An 8,312-nucleotide genomic window follows, 5' to 3' on the forward strand; every position below is an offset into this window, starting at 1 on the left:
GCTATACAGAAGATCCTCTGGTCGGACAACCAGGTTGTTGGCAAGCTGGCTAAGTTAGCCAATTCATTATCACCGATCGTCATTGATAAGACGATCGAACAAGTCTCACTGGTGGCACACATCGACAAGATGGACGAAATAACCTTCCCGAGCGATTGGAGAATGCCACTGATAGAGTTCCTCCGATTGGGCGTCACACCAGTCAATCAGGAGAAAGCTCGTTTGTTGAAAAAAAAGGGTCGGATGGTTCACTCTGATTGGAGACCAGTTGTATAAAAGAGCTTTCTTAAGGTCGCTATTCAAGTGCGTCGGATCGAAGGACATTGAGTACATCTTGCAAGAGGTTCATCAAGACTCCTGCGGTAGTCATCCGGGTGACAGATCACTGGCATGAAAGATCTTGTTGGTAGGGTATTTTTTGTTGGGACCTTAACGTCCACTAGAGGGAAGGTGAATAACGTCTCACCCAAATCGTTACTTCTTATACTTGTAAGTACGTAGCAGAAATACAAAACAAAACTAACAAGAAAAAGCTGCACCCTAGAAGACGAGAAACATAAACAAACCTAACACGTTTATGTAACGTGGTTCGAAGATCACTTACTCCTACTCTACGGCTATCCATAAGGTGGACAATCCTAATTTGTCAGTAGATAACTCCCCGAAAAATCTCCGCTAGCTCAAGCTCCTTGTCGGTGGACAATTCTTACCACAAACACTTGAATACAAGCACACCGATCACACGAGGGCTTACGTTATGTAGGCCACGGGTTGGAAAACCCCGCCTATCAGTCGATTGGTAAAAGTACCAGTCGACTGTCCTTTGTGGAAACTCAGTCGTTACACCCCAACGGCTCGATACCAGTCGACTGCTCCACACTGGCCGAGCGAACAGAGACATTCTATTCTCTCCCAGTCGACTACACCAGTCGACTGGCAAAATCATCAATTGATTGGTAAACCCTAAAACCTAGGGTTTCCCTCCCTAAGTACAATCTCTTAGCACTCAGACTTGCCCGCAGAACCTAGACCTAGCCTTCTAGCCTCCTCCATTAGCTCCGCGTCCCTCGGATGTCTCCCCATCCTTCATGCCTTGCCTTCTGGATCTTCCATCGGCCTTATCATTATTGTCGGGGTTTCCTTTGCCAAGAGGTCGCACCTCCGGAACTTCATATATTGTCAAATCACACTTGGACTTATGTTGCCAAGACTACATGATTGAACTTACACTGCCAAGACTTACATTTGGACTTTCCTCCTTTGCCAAGATCACATTTGGACTTTCCTTGTTGTACCTGTATCCTACCCACTCATAATGCATATCAAAGACAACAATAAACCTAACTTTAACCTTTACCCAAACATCAAAACCTAGAGTATCCAGATTGCTCCAACACTTTTGGCCCACATTGCAAGATGATGCCTATAGTGTTCGAAATCACTCATTTAATTAAGGAGAGTTATTGGATTAAATTGAAATTTAATTAGAATATAGATTTATTTAATTAAGGGGATTTATTAGATTAATTATAATTTAACTAGATTTCAAATTTATTTAATTAAGGATATTTATTGGGTTAATTGTAATTATTCATTTGATTTAGTTAAGAATTTTTTTTACATAAATAGACCTAATTAATTAAGTTAGCCTACAATTAAGAAATTTAGATTAGTAAATTATATTAATAAAATAGTATGATACAAATATATAAAAACTTAGTATTTACATAATTTATGTGTATAAATTATTCATCTAATCAATATGGAAATAAAATATAAATAATATATATATAGGCGCTAACTGTTGCATGACATGATTTGAATATGTTGAGTCTCTCGACTCATAGACTTTAACCTTTCTTTTTCAGACAATGGAACAAATGAGATAGGAGACATTGACCAGTGAGCCAACTCAGAATAATGGTAGTACAACCCGAAGACCTTCCAGTGTAATTTCTGCATTTAGCTATGTTATTTTTCAAACCGTCTATGTAATTTTATTTGAACTAAGAAACCGCTATGGAAGTATGAGTATGTGGCACTCGCATTTTATGTATTATTAAAAAAAAGTTGGAGTGTTACAACACCGCTTGGACGACGACCACTTTCTTGTCATGTTAGAAGTATCATAACATCTCGCACCAACCCACCGAGGAGATGAAAGCATCCACGGTATCCTATCCGTTCGACTAGTGGGGCAAGGACATCGTTGGATCGTTTCCCATGGCGACTGGTCAGCAAAGATTTCTGCTCATGGCAATAGATTATTTCTCAAAATGAGTGGAGGTCAAGCCGCTAGCCAAGATAACCAAACATATGATTATCAAATTTATATGGCAAAATATCCTATGTCGGTTCGGCATCCCTCGCCAGCTCATCTCGGACAATGGAAGACAGTTCGCATGATGGAGGTTGAAGGAGTGGTGTGAGGGATATGGCATTGCACAGGCTTTCACTTCAGTGGACTACCCCTAAAGTAATAGTCAGGCGGAAGTCACCAATAGGGAAATCCTTAGAGGGTTATAGGCTCGGCTCGAGTAGGGTTGTAATCGAGCCAAGCTCGAGCTCATGCCAGCTCGAGCTTTAGCTCAAGAAAACTACATAGGCTCGACTTGAGCTCGAGCTTGATCGAGCTTGTGAGTTTGAGCTTGAGTCAAGCTCAAGCTGAGCTCAAGCCTGACTTGGAAAAATAAATTAAAAACCTATTCAAGTAGGGATTCGAACCATAGACCTCAAATACACCAAATGACATACTCTAGCCATAAACTCCTCCTTAAATTATTCTTCATTTTAAAAGTAATAATAATTTTAATTATTAAAATATTAAATTAATCTGGCTTGACAAGGCTCAACGAGCCCTCGAGTCAGTGTTAAATAAGCTCGAGCTTAGCTCGACAAGCCCTCAAACCAGTGTTAAATGAGTTCGAGCTCGGCTTGAATGTTAAACTAGCCGGTTCGATCTCGGCTCGATCTTGATCAAATTCGAGCTCGAGTCGAGCTTTGACTGAGCCGCTCGCGAGTGGCTCACGAGCGGCTCGGCTAATTTGCACCGCTAGGATCGACCACGTTGGAGGCAGCTGGGCCGATGAACTTTCCAGCATATTGTGGGCTCATTACACAATACCTAGAGAGGCGACTGGTATAACCCCGTTCCAGCTGGTGTACGGGGGTGAAGCAGTGGTTCCAGTGAAAGTTAGAGTAGAGTTCGACCGTGTGTAGCTCTACGACGATGGAAACACTGACCAGAGACTAATGGAGCTCGACCTGGTAGATAAAATACGAGACAAGGTCGTCGTCTGGCTCATAGAGTACAAGCAGTGAATGAAGCAAAGCTAAAACCAGAGGGTAATCCCGAGGTCGTTCCAAGTCGGTGACTTGGTATGGAAAAGAGTGAAATCGGTTGGCGACGTCACCAAATTAGAAGCCCCGAGAGGAGGACCTTACAAAGTCATTCAGAAGCTTCGCTCGGGAGCTAACTATCTGGAAGATGGAGATAGGAGAAAGCTTAAGCGGCCCTGGAGCGCAAACCATCTCCAGCCCTATAGGGTCGGGTGAGAGGTGCATAATTAAATTCAGATACAATCGTATAAACGTATGTCCTGTAAGTACAAGGAAACAATAAATAAAAATCCCAAGTGTCTTCGACTCTTGTATCGTTCGGCTAAGTTAAAAATCAAGCGGCGACTATAAACCCATGAGTCAACAAAAACAAAAGCCTCCTTTCGTATACACCCATCGATGGATGACCTGGACGCAGAGACACTCTCTAGTTGCTGGCTAAAGGGATATCTTGATGCCTACTAGAGTAGGACGCTGATGGGATGCTAGACACTTGCAGGAGCACACGGATACCATGGTTGGAGCTAGCAGATAGTATAACAGTCTGAGTGTGAGATGAGGGAGCAACAAGATGACACCATAGTGGATGGAGTCATGCAATAGAGCATGAGAACTGTATGTGGGTTACCTTATTGGATGAGGGTGATGTATGTGAGGAGAGACCACAGCGAGTGGAGTCATATAGTAGAGCATGAGGACTGTATGTGGGAGAGCATGTTGGGGATGAGAGTGATGCATAGGTGCATAGATCCACCCTAGAAAGATCTATCTAGTCCGAAGCAAATGGCTAGCGGTAAAGACATGTCAAATCCATTTATGGTTGGGACTTTGCCAAAAAGTCTATGAGGGTGAATAGGCTCACTATAAAGGCCTATCTAGTCCATACAAATGGCTCGCGGTAAGGACAATACCAAATCCATTTATGAATGGGGCTTTGTCAAAAAGCCCAAGATAAAGGCGGTAAATTGATCGCGTTAAAGGCGCACTAAATTCGTTGATAGCTGGTCACTTGCTCAAAATGACTTCATGGATAATTGGACCATGACACAGGAGGAGATGGATCGAGATAGCTTGGAGTCACTGGAAACTCACGGACACATGGGAGACGTGAGAGACATGGAGGAGGTGCGGGGCACCTGCTTCCAGGAGACATAGGACATAGCATGGACAGTGATGATGCGGACACATGAGCAGCTAGACAGAGATAGCAGATGATGCAGGATGATACCTCAGCTTCGGTATCTGGTACTGAGGATGAGCTTGAGGAGATACAGATAGATGGTACACGAGTGAGCACATGTACACAACTATGGTTCCCCTTCTAGATTTAACAGTTCGTCAGACATGACATAAGGGGTTCCAGGATCACCTTGTATGTTTGTGCATTTTGATGATATATATTTACTATTTCATAAAAAAAATTAGAACAAAAGCTGAGTGGCGACTATAAACTCAGGAGTCGATGACCACAGCCGAGCGACGACTATAAATCTGAGAATCTACGCCATCAATAGTCGAGCGGCGACTATAAACCCTTGAGTCAACAAATTCAACAATCAAGCGGCAACTATAAACCCCAGATCAACAGTCGAGCAGCGACTATAAACCCTTGAATCGACGAATTCAACAGTCGAGTGGTGACTATAAACCCTGGATCAACAGCCAAGCGATGACTATAAACCATTAAGTAAACAAATTCAATAGTCGAGCAATGACTATAAATCCATTAGTCAACAAGAGCAAAAGCTGAGTGGAGGCTGTAAACTTGGGAGTTGAAGATCACAGCCAAGCGGCAGATATAAACTCAGGAATAAAGTTAGTGGAGAGTTGAGCGAGGACTATAACACAGGTTCTACTATCGATTGACAGATAAGATTTTTAATTACAATGGTAGAGAGGTCGTTCGACATATGCTGAAATGAGCAATCAGATGTCTCGGTGACTAGTTACATAAACAAGTAGAAGCGCAAGGATTCATACTTAGAAAATTTACACATAGCGTTATAAGATAGTTAAAAGGTCGAACAACCTCAGGGGAGATGAATGATGATGCATGGAAGGACACTTCAAAATTTAACAAAAGTGGAGAAGTATGGAACGGGCATGCATTCATTGACACTTAGAAAAAATTTTACAAAACATCAGAAAGGAGCACAAGAAGCAACTTAAAGTCTAGTCAGACGACTAGTCGAGATAGTCAAGTACATCGTCCGGTAGGCACTCGGTGAGATTCTCCGGGTTTATGATTTTGTTAGTCAGTGCGAGAGGGAGATAGTCATCGTCCTTCAACTATTGGAGGGTCCCATCGATGCCAAAGTTGAAGAGGTAAAGCGCCCGATTCATGAGCCGGTAGTTGAAGGGGTCTGAACAGAGATAATCGCATTTGAAAACTTCAAACCGGTCGGGCTCTTCCTCTTGGTAAGCTTTGAGGGCTACTCAAGACACCTCCAACTCGGCCTTCAGCGAAGCCAGCTCGGCATCCTTGGCATCGAGCTGAAGCTTACTAGCCACTTGCTCCTCTGATCGGCTCTCCCGTTCGGTCACTAGAGCAGCCCTCGCCTCCTTGAGATTTTGGGCCAAGACTCGAGCCTCCTTGTTCTTGATATCCAAATCTTCGATGGCTCAGAGCTTCCTGCCGTTGGTGGAGCTGATCTTTGCCTCAAAGGAATTGGCCTACTTGGTGAGCCTCTTAAGTTGTGAGGCCTACTCGGCATTCTTGTTTGTCTCTGTATTGAGCTACTCGGAGCTCCTTTCCAAATTGGCCTTCAGTTGAGCCACCTCTATAGTCAGCTGTTCAAATGAGCTCGGAAGGCTTTAGAGGGGCTGCTCGAGGCATGCAGCTATTGGACTTCGTACTCCAAAAAGATCAGCCTCTGGCATATGGCCAAGCTCTCGACCCAAAACTGTAATAAAAATAAGTTAGTAAGTGTCGAGCAGGAAATAAACAAGTAAATAAAAGAGTAATATACATACTCCAGTTGTCTTCTAAGTATGGTTGTTCGCGAGCTCCCCTGGTGAAATGGTCATCGCACGGGCCCGAGTATCAGCCCAAACTTGTGCCAGTAGTCCTTAAATCCTAATATGACATTTGGGGAAGCAAGGCTCGGTGTCATCCGGGTGGCGCCACTCATCAGTTGGCAAGTGGAGGCTCGGAGGCTGCTTGGCCGGTGGACTTGGGAATGGGGGAAGACCGAATAGTGGATACCTGGGCGGCCGACAAGAAGGAGTGTGGAGGCATATACACGATGGGCGGGGCGTATATGGTCTCCAATGGTAAGCCTCGGATAGTGAAGGTGTCCGATCGGATGACAGGGAAATAGGAATCGTGATGGCCCCCTGCTTGGGAAAGACGGATGTACAGTCTCACCCCGCTCGGAAGAAGGACACAAGCCGATATAGGCAGGGATCTGCAAGGCAGAGGTTGTCAAACAGGATAAAGCTTCCCCTCGGTGCCTCTTGTGTCGTTGTATTAGGGGATCACCTAAGGTGGCTAACTCCGAGGGCATCGCGATCAGTAACATTGAAAGTCGATCAGGAGGAAGGTCAGATGTGGTGGCCGTTACATTGCTAGCCTTTGTCTGACATGCTCCAGCCTCACTGGCCGCCACGTGGCTCCCTCCCACTTCACTGGTCGGATCGTCGGATTGGTCGACTGGCTGTAGGCCATGACTCTGCACCTCAGCAACGCCAATGGTGTTAATCTCCGTGTCTGTGAGCTTGCTCTTGCCACTTGGGTGTGCCGTCAACATGATTTGAGTTGTAAAAAGGAAGGAAAAATAAGTCAAATTCAAAGATTAAGAAAAGAAAGAGCATACCTAGGGCAAGAGGCAGCCGCGTTAGGATTGGGCTCAGTCTGAACACGTATAAGACACTCTCCAATAGCAGCTCATGGATATGATACTTTTGACCGACCAAGCTAGAAGCTGCTTGGAGATAGTCTAATTGGCTTCGATATATGCTGAGCAACGGAGGCTTCATCACTTCCATCTGCTAGTTGGTCGGGAAGTCGGGCCGATCAGGAAAATGAACAAAAAAATAATGCTCCCTCTAGTACCTATTGGAGGATGACATTTTTCAAAAACGACAGAGCCCACTCAGGCTTGGAACTAAAAAATCTCTGGCTCGAACAATTTGGGGATAAAAAAAATGAAATACCCAATGCATTAAGGGGATGCCATTTAGACGAAATAGCACGACTACCCCCACACAGTAACCTAAAGGAGTTAGGCACTAATTGGTGCAGAGAGATACATAAGTATTTACATATAGCTCAAAAGAAATGGTGGACGAGAAAATGAAGACCGACACATAATTGGTCCTTAAAGAAGGGCAAAAAGCCGATGGGAGGTAGATGGAGCCGATCGTAGGCAAAGGTGATGGCGATTTGATAGTCGGAGGAGAAACGGTAGGTGAATTTCATCTGATCAATTTCATCTCTGTTGAACTTAGACCCGGTAGAAGTGTACCAAAACCTGGGGATGAATGCAGGAGGTTGAGGGGAGACAGCTATAAAAAATCGAGAAAGAAATGAATCGCGAACTCAACGAGAGAAGGAAAGAAGGGGTTTACTGAAGAATATCACTAGCGAAGACGAAGAGAAGAAGAAGCGTCAAAGAACGTGCGCGAGAAAGAAAACACAAGGAAATGTGAAGATGAGGTTGAGGGGAGACAACTATAAAAAATCGAGAAAGAAGCAAATCGTGAACTCAACAAGAGAAGGAAAGAAGGGGTTTACTGAAGAATATCATTGGTGAAGACGAAGAGAAGGAGAAGCGTCAAAGAACGTGTGCGAGAAATAAAATACAAGGAAATGTGAAGATGACAGTGAGTAACTAAGGGCTTGTAAATCCTGCAGGTGACCGCTCTGTGCCGTCTGATCGATGGTTGTAGAAAATAAGGTTGAAATCTGACTGTAGAATTCGAAGAGGTGCTTATCACATCAACCACGGATATTCGCTTGTCACATCAAGTGT

Source organism: Zingiber officinale, chromosome 4A (genome assembly GCF_018446385.1).
Source record: "Zingiber officinale cultivar Zhangliang chromosome 4A, Zo_v1.1, whole genome shotgun sequence".
Classification (NCBI taxonomy): domain Eukaryota; kingdom Viridiplantae; phylum Streptophyta; class Magnoliopsida; order Zingiberales; family Zingiberaceae; genus Zingiber; species Zingiber officinale.